The sequence below is a fragment of the Rhinolophus sinicus genome, chromosome 3 (genome assembly GCF_057876585.1).
Source record: "Rhinolophus sinicus isolate RSI-liver-muscle chromosome 3, RSI-T2T, whole genome shotgun sequence".
In the NCBI taxonomy this organism is placed as follows: Eukaryota; Metazoa; Chordata; class Mammalia; order Chiroptera; family Rhinolophidae; genus Rhinolophus; species Rhinolophus sinicus.
In genome coordinates this window covers 141,007,470-141,023,772 of record NC_142503.1, presented here as the reverse complement: position 1 = coordinate 141,023,772, position 16,303 = coordinate 141,007,470, and the positions used below count along the sequence as shown (strand labels likewise).

At 38.2% G+C, this 16,303-nt stretch overlaps 1 long non-coding RNA gene and 1 pseudogene across 1 annotated transcript in view; one reads left to right on the top strand and one right to left on the bottom strand.

The window, feature by feature from the left end:
- Nucleotides 1-461: 461 nt before the first annotated feature.
- Nucleotides 462-16,303, bottom strand: part of LOC141570592 (uncharacterized) — a 47,949-nt gene continuing 32,107 nt past the window's right edge. The window contains exon 3 of the long non-coding RNA XR_012494762.2: nt 462-5,493. This is a non-coding gene — a long non-coding RNA (uncharacterized LOC141570592). The remainder of the gene's footprint in view (nt 5,494-16,303) is intronic.
- LOC148758663 (translation machinery-associated protein 7 pseudogene) lies at nt 9,841-10,275 on the top strand (annotated as a pseudogene).

The following is a 16,303-nucleotide window of genomic DNA, read 5'->3' as shown; positions in this document are numbered from 1 at the left end:
CATGAGTCCCTGCAGGAGGCCAAAAGAGCCAATCGGAAAGTTAGATGATGCTCCCGCCCAGAGCTCCAGTTTGCTGTGGCGTTTCGGGTTTGATGAAATCCACTCGCTGATGCCAGATCTTTACGGACAAAGTGTCTGTGAGGCAGCATAAGCTAACTTCACTAGGTCTAATGACTTTGGTGGTTTGGAGAATCAACAGCATAACATATTCTTTCCCTGGCTCGGACTCGAGCATCACCACCTGCGCTTTTGGAACGTCAGCCTAGAGACTATTTTGTGAAGAAACCTCTGCTGTCCCCGTGGACACAGTATTTGAAAGTGCGCTGTTGCTAATATCTTAGGTTGACTTGTAGTAGCTAAGAAATACAATCTTGGCGCCTTCGATAACCTGGGATCCAACCTGTTTGGAAGGTCCAGGCATGCCGTCGTATAGAAAAGCACCAGCATGGCAAGAAGCACCGAGTAGAATTTTAAATCCCCTGACGAGGGGAAAGAATGAAAACCAGGCCGTCTTAAACGTATCTGTGGCACATCAATACGTTCTGTTCAGATTCCTGATTTACTCCTTTTAATGTTCTTTGACAACAACTTAATCATAGCCGCTTCTGTTCATGTGATAAGGGCTTATCGTCTATTTGGGTCACAGCCGTACTAAGTTCTGTATTAGAGGTGATCTTGTCCACCATAAACTGCCTGCTATTCTCTTTGCACCTCTCCTCTCTCCCACAGGGAATTTCTCTTACTTTTCTATAAGCGGGAATACATGTCCTATCCTTTTTAATTCTGCTCATCAAAAAGACCTACAGCTATTCAAAGTAAAATATATATACATATGCCTTGTTTTTATCCTACTCACATCTTTGTACCTCTATTTTTCCCACGTTCACTGCAACCCAAATTTATGAGATTACAAGATTGAGAATGCAAACAGAGTGCTTAAGTCACTGGGGCTTGTTGTTTTTCCCCCCTGCTTATGCAAATATAGTAGACCCTTGAACAACGCACACCCCCAGTCAAAAACCTGCCTATAACTTTTGACTCCCCCAAAACTGAACTACTAATAGCCTATGGTTGGTGGGGAAACTTAATAATGACATAAACACTGAACACATATTTTGTATGTTGTATGTATTATACTGTTTGTATACTGTATGTATTATACTGTTTGTAGTATACTGTTTGTATACTGTACCTTTACAATAAAGTAAGCTAAAGAAAATAAAATGTTATTAGGAAAATATATTTACAGTATAGCATGTAATTATTGAAAAACTTCACCATATAAGTGGACTGAGGCAGTTCAAATCCATGTTGTTCAAGGGTCAACTGTAATCAATTGCTGACTCTGCAGCAATGTCTTCTCAGTAAAAAGAACTGTCAGATCTGGGATCTTGAGACTAATGCCAGTTCCTGACCTCACTCTACCCAAACCTCAGGGCAAACACTGTGACTGACTTCTGGGTTCCACAGTCATGCATCTGGCTTCTGCTGTCTATTTCTAGCTCCAGTGCTGGAACAACTTAAAAGGAATCAGGAAACAGCATACTAAGAAGAGGTCCTGAAATGGGTAAATCACCCATTACATCCTATTTTCTTCTTTTTCTGAATCTAATTGGCTTCTGTTCTCCTCAGAGAATAAAGACTCCAAACTCAGACTTTTCAAGCACAGTTTTGTATTTTCTGAAATAAAAAGTCAATATTTTTACTGACCCCTGAAGGTGTGAATAAAATGCCCATCAAGTTATTCTGCAATGATGCCTGTACCTCATGGAGGTTCTTTTATTCTGGTTTCAAGAAGCTTTGAGGTTCCAAAAATTGGAAAGAAGACTTAATGAAGACATGGAAACTGTCTTAAATATGTAAAGGGGTGTTTTATAAAAGAGTTGGTACATGTATGTATATCTACAGTGTAGAACTGGCCAGGAAAGGAAAGTTTAATGGAGTGAACCTAAGAGTCCTCCTCCTCCTTATATTTTGAGTATGGCCATGTGGAAGAGGTAGGAGACTTTTTATAACATATAGCCAAGGGGCATAACCAAAGCCAACACAGGGAGGCAAATAAAGTTAAATCAAACTTAAGAGTTTTCTGCATTTGGTCTAAAACAGCTGTAGAGGCTGTGATATTATGTGGAGGAAACTATGTGTTGCTTTGGGTTGGTCTGCAAGGTTGACTTTATACAAGGTCAAACTACAATGCTCTAACCTTATAGGATCCATATACCCAGGAAATAGTCACTTCATCCTCTCCCTAAAAGGTCCAGTTCTCACCTTAGGTTGCAAACAAAAGCAACCAGGAATCCTGTTCCTGGACCTTCAGCTCTTATCCACACGCTCTCAGCAGAACTATAATAGCAGTTTGTGGTTCTTTTGATTATTTGTTTTACTATAAAAACCCCAAATTTGGTGATTCTGTGACCTGAAGCTTACCAATTAAAGCACCAAAAGGTTGAACCACTAGAGGGAGTCTAGAACCATATTATCTGAAGGCTAGAGGATTGAGTTTGAAGTGTTCTCAACTGTCGCTTCTACTAGATTTTCCCAAGATTTATACGCAGATGTATGAAATGGTCTGTTGTCTGTATAGTTACTTATTTTCGCATAATTTATACATGCCTCAGGCCATATAGAATTCACTTTCCAAGTTATAATTTAATTGCTGTATTAAATATCAAAATAAGACTCTCCCCAAATCCAAAATTTAGTGGTAGATCAAAATCCAAACAAACTGAATTTATCTTGCTATAGCCTGGAAGTAATTATAGCTTTGAGTTGTTTTCAATAGCCTTGCTAAACAATATTTTGTGAAATTTTCCTAAAGAGATGCATTTAACAAATAGTTTCTCTTGATTTCAGTTGCTACATTCAAGGTTACAATCTGTCTAGTATTAAATTAACTATAAACATTCTTATTTAACAATAAACCTAAAATTCAAAAGAAATAGTTAGAACCTATTTATTTTTTTAAATGAAGATTATTCATTATTTGTGTGCCTCCAGCATCAATAATATTACATATTAAATATTATATTTTAGGATGTGAAATATACCATAATTGTGAAAAATTTAAAGAAAATGGTTAAACCAGTAGCATGAGTCATCTGTAGATCCATGAACGCTATTTCTTATGTTTCCATTTTCATGTTATATTCAACCCTAATATATTTGAACAGTAACAATGATTATGAGTTGTAATAGATAAGTATAGAGATTTATTTAATCATACTTGAAAAGGCATGATTTGCAAATGCTTTTATCTGAACACATTCATGCAGATATATCAAGTAATCTATTTCCACAGGTACCTAATATGCCAAACGGGTTTTCTTATTTTAAAGTATATAATGAAAATCCCCTAAAATAGGACATCATTAAAATTATTCTTTAAATTTTTCCATCTTTAGTTTTTCTCATATGTCAAGGCCAGAATTATTCTTTACAAGATACAAAGTCAGGGAAGGTGGGGTGATTAGAGGCATCAGAAATCTTTGCTGGATTACAAATGACCGGCAGATTACAATTCACAGAACACCATTCTGAAAGTCTGTTCTTGCAGATTTTCAGGACGTTTTGTTTCATCATTTTTCAGGAGTTAAATCTTTAAGAGAATTATTCCCCATGATATTGATTCAAACTGTTCAACTAAGAAAAGTAACAATATTCATGTATTCATTAAACAAATATTTACTGAATATCTACCTTGTGCTACATACTGTACCAGAGGCTGAGTATATGGTGGTAAAAAAAAAATGTAATTCTTTCCTTCATGAGGTTTATAGTCTAGTGAGGAAATCAGATATTAAAGGACTCAAGTGAATAAACCAAATAATTAAAGATGATGAAAATTGCTATGAAGAAAAATAAACAGAACATGGCTACTTTACACAGGGAAGCAGGAAAGGCCTCTCTGAGGAAGTGACGCTTAAACTGAAACCTGAAGGATAAGAAGAAGCAAAGCAGAAGAACTGGGGGTGGGTGTAGTGTGTCAGTCAGAGGGTTGGGCTGTGCCAATGTGCTGAGGGTGGGATATGATCGCTGTGTTTAAGAAATGAAAAGAAGGCCAGTTTTGTTTCTTCCATAACTTTGGCACTTACATTCTACTTTTTCTTAAGTATTTTATGTATCGATGGATATTTTGTTACTCTGTGTAGATAAAGGATGGAACTAACTTGAAGAATATGTATCTATAGTACACAGGAATCTAGCAGTGTGCTGGAATATAGTTGTGCTCAATAAACATTTGTTGAATTGAATTTGATTGAAGTGAGGGAATAGAGTCTGGTGCCCATGCTATGTGTGTTAGGTCTTATTCTATCCAGACACATCAGACTCTATGTTCAGGGCAGGCTCAGGTAAACCTCAAGGGTAATCTTCAAAGAGGATGTCCCTGCTCCTGACTGAAGCCACCCTTCTGGCTACTTCTATCATGCATCTCTCCCTCTTTTGACTTTTTAAAATCTTTTCAGTTAAATTAATCATTATAAGAGTGCGTTAAAATCCAGGATTGTCACCATAATCATTGCTGACGTTCAAATACTGTATCTTAAGGTTGAATATAGCATGCAATTGGAAACCCACGTGCTGCTGACTTACCTAAACATTCGTCTTCCCTTTTCTCTTCCTACCATCAATAGGAATCCTTATCACTTTTATTGGATTATTCGACAGCCTCCTAACTAAACTCCATCCCTCCAGTCTCTCCTCACTTTGCCACCATATCAATCCAACCAGGAAACTACTGTACTTTGAATGACTGGGGGTTATACATATCTTAATAAATCCTAGATCTTTCAAACACTCAAACCTAAGAGTGGATGCAATATTATGTAAGATCTGATCTTGGAGACTGAGCCAGAAAGAAGCCCACAATATAGCACTATCTATGCATTTATATATCTAGTTGCATTTTGTTTGTGTTGTTAGGCAATTATCTAATGTGACTTTGTATTATCACTCCAATGAGATCTTTAAGCGATTTGGGAATTTGTACCACTCTTTTCCAATATTTTATAATTTTTGTTCCCCACCCCCAACATGGAGCAAAATACTAAGTGCCTAATAATTAAATATATCTGTTCTCTCAATTACTAGAGATTTGGTACGAATTTAGGAGAATGAGCTTGAAGAATCTCAGAGATATATTCGCTCTGATAATTCTAGTCTATCATAACGAATCCTAGAGCTTTCACACTCTCAAACTTGTCTAGGAGTTAACCTAATATTATATAAGATCTCGTCTTGGGGACTGAGCCAGAAATAAGGCCAGTCTACAGAAATAGGGAAGACACAATCTGAAAATGGTTTATTCATAGTAATTCACAGTATTTACTTCATCAAAGTTTCCTCTAGTCCTTTGCTACACCCCATCCAAGAGTGGGATGAAATCTTTAACTTCTATTTTCCAAGTTACCAAGATCAGGCAGAGGAGATGGAAATATCTTTGCTGCACCATTTTATCTCACTGATGAGCAAGATGTTGCTGGAAGAGTACAAGCCCTGAGAGAGGAGAGAGAGAGAGATCTCATAAACTTCTGGCCTCAAAATGGGAAGACCAACTCCAAAAGAAATTGATCCATTGGGTTCCAAAGTAGCAAAACTGAAGATAAAGGGAGGAAGATACACATTCTAAATTCTCTCAAGTAGATAGGGGATTTTCTTTGGAATAATCACATTGTTCACTTTATCCTTGGTACTGAATATTTCATTTGTCTGTTGAAATGAAGGTCACTGTTTCCCTCCCACATCCAAAAATGTGTGGGAGTGGCCATGAATGTCTAAGCATTTTTCAAAGTTTTCTTTGGGCAACTTTTTTCTTTGTTGCTCTGCTACTCCCAGACCTTCAAACTTTTCTGACTTCAAGTAAACTCAATATGTTTCATTACCATGAAACAGTGTTTGACCTGCTTTAGTGCTACTGGGATGGATTCTAGGCAGATATATTACTTACTCTAGACAGAATTCATCGATTCTTCCTCTGGCTTTCCTCAGCATGTACCCTGCACCCCTTTTAGCATATGGCTTCATTTTGCCTTAAATGAGCTAGTTGTTTTCCTGTCTTCTCTCTACTCCCTCCCAATTTTAAGAGTTGACTGTATGTGTTAGTCATCTTTAATCTTTCAATCTACCTTCTCCCAACAGGGGCTAGCTACTGACTTGCTGTGTGATTTAATCTGCTAAAACTTGGGAAGTGGGAATTATTTTTTTCTTTTTCTAATTCACATGAAAGAATTGAGGCACAGAAAGGTTAAGTAACTTCCCCAAGGTCATACAGCTAGTAAGTGACAGAACTAGGATTCAAAACTATGTAGTCTAGCTGGCTCCAAAGTTCCCACCTTAAACCACTACACTATGCAATGCTAGATTCACTAATTACTTAATAACTATGTGACCTTAAGCAAAACTGAAAATTCTAAACCTAATTTTCATCATTTGTAAAATGGATAAAATTCCTACTTCATAGATTCAGTTAGTCAACAAATATTTACTGAGCTCCTACTGTTTGCTATACTGCAATATCACGATGATTAAATTCACATAAAACACTTGGCATATTGTCAGGCACATAGTAGGTGGTCAATGTTAATTATTATTTAAGTTAATAAAAAGCCAATAATTTCTCTGATACATATTTCCTATTACTCGGCTAGCGATTATGTTCTACCATCACCATATAGCCATTTCCTATGGGTCCCCTAATTCTCTTTGAAACATTTTTGTAGTACTGTTCTATAGGATGTTGCCTTGTAATACAAGTGTCTCTCAGAGCTAAACAGAAAACATGCCTTAAATGGCTACTTTCTGATACATAGGTAAGGCGTGCAAAATATGCTTACTACCAAGCAACATGGAAGTACATTTGATGAATGTGAAGACATGAAGATCAAATATAATGCTTTCAGGAAATGTACGATGAGGTCATCTTGGGAAACAAAATAGCCCCATATCACATCTTTGGTGACTTATAAAAAGCCCGGCAACACTTTTCTGAAACAGCTAGGAACAGGTGGCCCGCTGTGCCCTCCTGTGCTGTGCTTTGTTGCTCTCAGGATCCATCCCATGCTTGCCTTACCCACATTCTGTGAGATTCAGCAGTATTTGCTAGGCTGCATACAAGATTTTACCTCCTGAGATGGCTGACAATCAAACGAGATGATATATTTGAAGTCACTTTGAAATACAACACACACACATACACACACACACACACACACACACACACACACACACACACAGTGAAGAGTTTTTATACGAGAGTGTTGTAGGCATGCACTACAGAGAATACTCAATGTAGGAAGCAGGCACGGAGAGTACTTTCTTCCTCATTTCTGAACTTGCTCTCAGCATGTTTTTATTTCTTAATGTGACCAAGCTTGCCTTTCTGTCCTGACCAGTTCCCCTTCTCCCATTTCAGTTCCTAATTATAATAATAACAATAGCTAACTTGTAGTGAGTGATGTTTTAAGTGCTTTACATACATTCATTTAATCATAACTATGAGTTATGTACTAGTATGTATTGTCCCTATTACATTCAAGAAAGCTGAGATACAGAGGGGTTAAATAATTTCACAAGGTCATGCAGCTACTAAGTGGCAGAGACAGGTTTTAAACCCGGAAGTGTAGCTCTAGAGCCCACACTCCTTACTACGTATGTGCAGTGCTATATCTCACACCCTATAGTGTCTGCCACCGTCATAGACACATATTTCCCACGCTAAAATTTTTCAGGCAGCAGCCAGCATTTTTGCTTTCTGCCTTTTAAAATCACCTCTAATATACCGGGGGTGCCAAAAAAATGATACAAGTGGACACTCTGGTCAACGTTGCTCAAGCAGTAGTTTGCCGTAATCAGAAGTGTCTGGACACTGATGGTGACCACTTTGAGCACCTCTTGTAATTGCAGAAGTCAAACATGAACATGACTTGTAGTCATCTTCTATTATCGATATATATTGAGTATTACAATTTTAATACAGTTTTCCTTTCTTAAAATGTGTATAGATTTTTTTTGGCACCCTCTGTATTTGTTACTGACTTATGATAAATTCAGAATCTTACCAACTGCTAATAATTCATGCTATAAACTTTGAGTTTTAGTCATTATATGGGGAAAAGAAGAACTTAGCAATAACTGTGCCTAATATTAACTAAAGCACTAGTTAGCTTACAACCACAAACATATCTATGCAAGAAATGAGGTCAAAATCCCAGCTAATTTTCCTCTGATGAATACTTGATATAAGATAACATTCAAGCTGCTACTTGCTCAAGGGTTAGGCACAAAGGTGGCAGAATCAGCTTTCTTAACAGCATTGTAAACAGGGATAAGCATTGTTTTGAAGTGTATGCAAAATATCTTTCTGAGATATAAGAATGGAGTGGTGAAAAACTAGCTCTTGAAAGAAACCTTGAGATTAACTAGTTTGTACAGTTAGGCCTGGAGAGGTTAAGTGACTTGTTCAAGTAATTGTTATTCAGGTTATTACCAGTGGAGCAGGGACTAGAGCTCAGGTCTCCAGACCAGCATGCATAGTGCTCTTTCCTCAGCACTGCATTTCTGACTACATTGTCTCAGACAGGCGGCTGTCATGCATGCAATGATGGGAAAGACTTCTCGCAGTCAAGAAACTCTTTATTAGTTGCCGTATTGAAGACACTATGTTTCACTCAGGAATCACAGTTTCATCGTATATTTAAATAAGTAGATTCCATATATTTAAATAAGTAGATTCATATTAGCTTAATTAGAAAGCAGCTAAGGGTTTGGCTGCTGTCGCTTAGATCTTGAAGGACAGACAAACCCACCTTGTGAGCAAATAGTAGTAGAAACAGTCATATAAAATGTACATTAGTGCTGTCCTAAAATCCTCAAGTGTAACTTTAAAATAAGAAGCTTCAAGTTCTAGTAGTGGACCTTCTCTCCACTTCTTCACATAATCTAAAGATTGTGCAAACTACTCTTTACATAAAACTAGCTTATTGTCTTTTTGGTGTGGTCTAGATACTTGTTTTCAACATCAAAGGAACTATAGTGTCAAGGGCATGTTTGCCTCAAAGTAGTTCTCTGAAGGAAGATAATTATCTTTCCTTCCTCTGGCTTATATTAGAAGAATGAGGTATTTATTTTTGACATTTAGCTCCTTCTTTTTCTAAGAGTTGGCTGTATGCTGTGAATGATCCATGTCTATTCAAAGCTCTTTGCAGCATAAGAGAAAAGGTCTGCCCTGTCCCAGGAACTCCCTGACCGCCTGAAGCCTGTCAACAGCCAGACTATAAAGTCTGGTATATGGGGTTCCCTGGGTCCTTGCTACTCAAAGAGTGTTCTATGGACCAGCAGCCCCGGCATCACCTGGGAGATTGTTAGAAATGCAGAATCTTGGGCATGAATCAGAATCGGCCTTTTTACATCCTCCCCACGTGATATGTATGTGCTGTCCTGGATGCTTTTGTGTGAACACCTGTTGCTTCTCTCTGGTCTAGAAGTACAGCTGAGACCACTATACTCCCACCCCAAAGTAAGAACTGTAGATTGAAAACAAGACGGTTTTCGTTATTTGGGAAATACTTTCATTAATTTTGCCTGATAGTTACTAAACTTGGATTGGAAGAAACTTAAGAGGTCATCAAGTTCAACCATCATCATTGCTGTGAATTTCAGTATAATGATCAATTTTTTTAAAAAAAGTTAAATTGTCTTCAGCATATTTTGTACAAGAAGGTAAAAGCCATAAGAATGGAAGAAATTTATATATTAAAAACTTTTGGGTCACAAAGGTGAGTGTGAGGGGGTGGCGGGGCAGTGACAGGACCCGGTAGGGGCCGGGCTGAGCGTGATCATGTCGCCCATGGGTGGTAAGAAGAAGCCCCTGAAGCAGCCCAAGAAGAAGGCCAAAGAGATGCACGAGGATGAAAAGGCATTCAAGCAGAAGCAAAAAGAGGAGCAGAAGAAACTCGAGGAGTTAAAAGTGAAGGCCGCGGGGAAGGGCCCGCTGGCCACAGGTGGCATTAAGAAATCTGCCAAAAGTGAGCTGTTCCTTGTGCCTGAGGCAATGGTGATCCTTAATTTCATTCCAGTTTTAACATCCGGATTCCCTGCCATAAGACCTGTTGCCACCTATAGCTAGAAGTGTTGTCTTGGAGTCTGTTGTACATTTAAGAATAAACTTTTGTAAATAAATAAATAAAAACTTTTAGTGATTAAAGGCATAAATTTCAGTTATCTAGAAACTTTATTGATATGAAATGTTTCAGTCACGGTGGTGTCCCCAAAGAGGTGTTTATCTCTTAAATTCACATTCCAGCACCATATGTTTATTTTACATCTGCCAAAACCTACTGTCTTATACAACTGTGATTTTAGTTTAACTTCCCATAAATTCAAGACATTGCTATTATCTATTAAACTAGAATTTCTATAAAGGGAGAAGAGATTTCCCCTTTACAAAAGAATCCCAAATAATATATAAAGATAAACCTCTCTCCCCTTTCAGACTGGTCTTAGTGACTCATGTCCAAAAAACAGAGAATGGAAAGAAGAAAGACAAGCTTTACAGTGGTGATCAGGGCGATACCCTGGGGGTGTCACTGACCTGCTAATATAATGTGATGAGAAAGGTACTTCACACTTGTGGTATTCTTTCCAAACACCCATAACCTTAGTTTAATCATGAGGAAAACATAAGACAAACCCAATTTGAGGGACAGCCTACAAAATACCCAACCAGTACTCCTCAAAACTGTCATTGTCATGAAAAACAAAGACTAAGAAGCTATCACAGACCAGAGGAGACTAGAAAAGACATGACAACTAAATGTAATGTAGAATCCTGGAATGGAAAAAGGACATTAGTGGGAAAACTGGTAAAATCTGAATAAAGTCTGGAGTTTAGTTAATAGTAATTCCCAGTGTTATTTCCTCAGTTTTGACAAAGGTACCATGGTCATGTAAGATGATAACATGGCGGGAAATTGAAATTGGGTGACAGATATACAGGAATTCTGTACTATCTTTGTAACTTTTCTATAAATCTAAAACCTGTAATGGAAAATAAAAATAAAACTTGCCACAAATTCATGAAAACAGTTTTAACATATTAAAGTAAGATTTCTCTTGACACATAACTTCCACAAGTTTAGAGGGCAAAATGCCTACCTCTAATATCTGTACTTAACACTCTCCTTGAGGCCTATAGCACCATTTTGCTAACACTGGAAGTTAAAGGTTTACAGATTTGAATTCCCAGAGCATAAAATCAAAGTCAATTTTCCTAAAGTTCATTTAACTCTTGAAAAGAGCATTGCACTGAGAAGTGATCTCAGCAATGTTTGATGAATTCAGATGGGTCATTTGGCCTTTCTGAGCCATGGTTTTCCCATCTATAAAATGAGGTCCCTCCCAGGTATAAAATTCTATAAATATTCCTCTCTCAAATATTTAAATATTTTAAACATTCTTTTAAGGTGTGGTATCAATTCTGAGAAACAATATTAACATTTTGATTAAGTAATTCCACAAACATTTGTTAAGCAGCCATCACTGTGCTAGGTGTAAATGCTTGCCCTCCAGGGGTCTCAGTCTGGTGAAAGAGACAGATCTGTAGGCAGGCTGTTACAGCCCCTGTCACAAGGGCCCTAAAAGAGGTGCACTGGTGCACAGGGAGACATGGCTTCACTCTGCCTGTAGAGGCTAGAGAAGGCTTTGGACCTAAAAGACTAGGAAGACCATGAAATAGTACCATCTGATCTAACCAGTCAGTGAGCATCAGCTAGCGTAGTAAACACTTATGCTAATTGGCTGTGTCTGAAAATTTGGGATTACTGGATTTTCTCATCCATGAATTTCTGCTAAGTCAGAAATTTGGTTATTACAGAGCTGGGCCAGAAAAGCACAAGCATCTCGTATTATAGATGCACTTTCCTGGGAATACTGATATGCATGAAATATGTCCCCTGAGGTGACTGAATTGGTGTCACATGAAAAACATCACTTTCTAGAAAAGGCCATGTAGTGTCTGTCATGTTCTGTCATTTCTAAATCAAGCCTTCATTAAACAAATTCCTTCCTCTGAGAGCATTCCACTTCCATCTCACAACTGAACATTTCTGGCTCAGGCTTTGCAATCTTCAGTCTTTAGTATACAGTTTTGCTTTTAAATTCTGAACCGCATGGTAGAAAACCAAAATTTAGCATTCCTAAGCAAAAGTTCAAAATTGGCTCTTTTTGGGCTGGCCCGGTGACTCAGGCGGTTAAAGCTCCGTGCTCCTAACTCCGAAGGCTGCTGGTTCGATTCCCACATGGGCCAGTGGGCTCTCAACCACAAGGTTGCCAGTTCAATTCTTCAAGTCCCTCAAGGGATGGTGGGCAGCATCCCCTGCAACTAAGATTGAACATGGCACCTTGAGCTGAGCTGCCTCCCAGATGGCTCAGTTGTTGGTTGGAGTACAGGCTCTCAACCACAAGGCTGCCGGTTCAATTCTTCAAGTCCCACAAGGGATGGTGGGCAGCGCCCCCTGCAACTAGCAACGGCAACTGGACCTGGAGTTGAGCTGCGCCCTCCACAACTAAGACTGAAAAGACAACTTGAAGCTGAATGGCACCCTCCACAACTAAGATTGAAAGGACAACAACTTGACTTGGAAAAAAGTCCTGGAAGTACACACTGTTCCCCAATAAAGTCCTGTTCCCCTTCCCCAATAAAATCTTTGGGGAAAAAATTGGCTCTTTCTTTGACCCTAAGCTTGCAAATTAGGAATAATTCTATTTGGGCAGAGCTTTCTTTAGAAAGGAGAACAAGACTGGTGTTGGGGATGGAGTTTTGCCACTTAAATGATGTGGTGTGGCAGGGTGATGATTGCTTTCTCCTGGGATGTTGCCCAGACCAAGTAGGAATACTGGAGAGGGGTACAGAAAACTGGCAGATGTTACTTCTCCGTTTCCCAGGGCCCAACTAGAGAAGTGCCTTTTGCTGGGAGTGAAAATTCTGGAAAATTCTTCACCAGCAGCAAATGAGACCGGCAGAAGTGAAATAGCAAGCACAGACCTGAGAGAGCTGGGCAAAGTGCATGACAGACAGACGTGCGTTCCCACACTAATCTCCCCATTCTGCCAGATCACCACGTGTGTGGACATGAGAGGAAGCAGGTGGCTGTGGGAGGTTTTCTCCCAGAACAGTGTCTACAGTTTTCTTGGGGCAGAGCTGCCAGGGAAAACATCTGTGACAATAAGAGCGTTCTTTCTAGGTATACAGACAAACTTTGCTTCTTAAAAAATAAAAAATTGGCATTTATGTTTCTTTTTCTGATTATGAATGTAATAATAGCTCATAGAGAAAACCTCACAAGTTGCAGAAAAGCAGAGAGAAAAATATAAAGAACATCCATTATGTCTTTATCCAAAGGTAGTCACTATTAAAATTTTAGTGAGTTTCTTTCCAGGATTTTATATGCATAGATAGTCGACAGGGTTGAGAGAGTACTATATGCACAATTTCATATTCTGTTCTTTTTTCTTAATAGCATGACATAAGAATTATCCGAGGTCATTAAAATGTTTTGTAAACATTCTTCTTAGTGGTTGCGTGTTTTATCCTATGGTAAAATTTATTTAATCTAAATCCTAATTGCCTTCCCACCACTAAGACATCCAAAGGATATTTCCTGCAAAGCCAGGAGTTGTTCATGGGCAAAGGAATCTTTGTGGCACTGACATTTTGAAACGTAATGATGGTGATGCATAAACTTCTGCATCATTTCTGGAGTTGACCAGTAAACCTTCCTCACTCTTGGGTGCTGACTAGATGTGACCCACCCCTGGCCAGCACTACCAGTGCCAGCAGCTTTTGTGTTAGGAAACAGAAGTGCCAGCTTAGCAGGAAATGCGAGGCACAGCGTTTTCAGCAGGATGAGTGGAGCTATTTCAGCCCCTGCTAAATGTCTTAAGGTTGGACTTGAGTGGTTATGACTATGTAGTCTATTTCCAGAACCATCCTACTAATGGGATAGACCCTTTTGGAGCATGCTGCCCCTTCCTGGTGTTCTCCCTTCTTTGACTGTAGTGCAGGGGGCAACAGCTACCCCTATGCTAACATCCCTTCTCTTGCCTCTGTAGAGTTCTCACTAAAGTGTCTAAGCCATTTCTATGTTTATTTAGAGGTTTCACATACTATGTTCTAGTCTTTCCTTATCTTCAGCATTCAGCTATAGCTGACCTACAGAAATTCAGTATGTCAAAGACTCATTACCACACCTTCTTATACAGTGTTATCCTAAGAAGGGCAATTAGCTGATAAATAGCTCCTGGAAGAAACACTCAAGAGTTATCCTGAAGGATAATGGGAGCCTGTGACACAACACGAAGCTTACAGGAGAATATCTGATATTAGAAGTAGTTGGACTACATACTCATATATACCTTGCATTGTGCAATAGATAATGCCATGAGAATTGATGAGAAAATCAAGAGGAATAGAAATAAAGGGCATGAAGACCTGGGTTTGAATTTGGCTCTGACAGCTAGGTACTTGGCAACTGTTTAACTCTAGACAATTTATTTAACCTCTCTAAGGCTCAGTTTCTTCACCTACATGAGATTATTCAAGGAATACTTCATTATAAATGAGTAAATGAGATAACATATATGAAGTTTGTATCTGGCACATGGTAAGCATTCAGTAAATGGTGGCTATTATTGTTAAGCATAGTGGAAGGGATTTTAACATTAATTAAATCAGCAAATATTAATTGAGGACTATTAGGGGAAGTGTGAACCCCCCACACACACACAGATAATACTTTATCTTTTATGTAAACTGAGTTTTTCTATATGCATTCATTTATATTAAAATGATAACTTGACCTTTTTCAAAACAGTACACTTGTTACATTACCTACTAACTTCTAAACAAGTCTCAAAGACTCCTCCAAAAGATAGGAATATTGGCGATAATGTTTTATGGGAGCCCATTACTTAATTCTTTAAGAGTGAATTGTATTCACTACTTATTTATCTACCCTAAAAGAGAAATTTCCTCTCAATCATTTAACTCTGAGGTTACCTTTCATAATTTTTTAAAGATAAAGGGTGTTTTTAACCTCAGAGTCCTATGCAATCTACTTAAAGAAGTATTCTCCCTTTGTATTTTTAAACACTATTAATTTTGCCTCACTTGAAAGAAGGATGTTAGTTCCTGTAAATGGGTATCAGTTCCTGCCTAAATAAAGGTATTTCAATTTGTACCTCTCCTATGACTGAGGTGACCCAAAGAAGATGTACAAATGGGCAATAAGCACATGAAAAAATTATCAAGATAATTAGTCAGTAGGGAAATGCAAATTAAAACCACAATGATATACCATGTCACACCCACTAGGATGGATATAATTTAAAAGATGGGCATACAAGTGTTGGTGAGGATGTAGAAAAATTGAAGCCGTCGACACATTGCTGTGAGAATGTAAAATGGTGCAGCTGCTTTGGAAAACAGTTTGCCAGCTCCTCTGAATGTTAAACATGGAATTACCATATGATGCAACAATTCCACTCCTAGGTATATATCTACGAGGCATGAAACCATACATCAACACAAAAACTAACCTATCGCCAATGAGGGAGAAGAAGCCACGAGTTCACAGTCTATTTCATTTTATCTGAAAAAAAAATTTTTAAAGTAGCAATTAAAGACCAAGGAGTTCCCGGGTATCACCATAGATACTTTGCAGAGTTAGCCCAGTATTAGACGAATAAACAGTCTGGAAGACTTGTGCTTCCAACTGATGAGGTCAATCCAAAAACTGTTACACACATTTTTTCAAGAGCAAAAAATACATAATTAAATAAATAAGAAAAGGGGGGTGAGGAAAGTGCTTTGATTTGTTTTTATAGCAGTAGGACTGGTTTGGATGGCTCTATCCACACCCTTTTCCCTGGGTTCCAAGAGATAATGGTATGTCCTATGGTTATAATAAGAGTTTTTCTTTATGAAAAATTTGATACTTTGGCCTCATTATTTCCAGGCACTCCCAATTCTTACATCTGCAAAATTAAATTACTATCTTTACTAAGCAGCATAAGGAGTCCTCAGATCTCAGACAGAAATGGTATAATGTCAATACTATTTGTTATATATACTTACTGTACCCTGAAATTCCTTTATTGGGGAGGAGCACATCTCTGGCCACCTGAAATACTCTGAGAGAATTAGACCTTAGAGGTGGCTGTGTTTAATTGTTGGGAGAAGGTACTTTGTAAATTTTGAGAAATGTTAGGGATTTCCCAAAGACTTCACTGGAAAGGTGAAGGAATTTGGTTA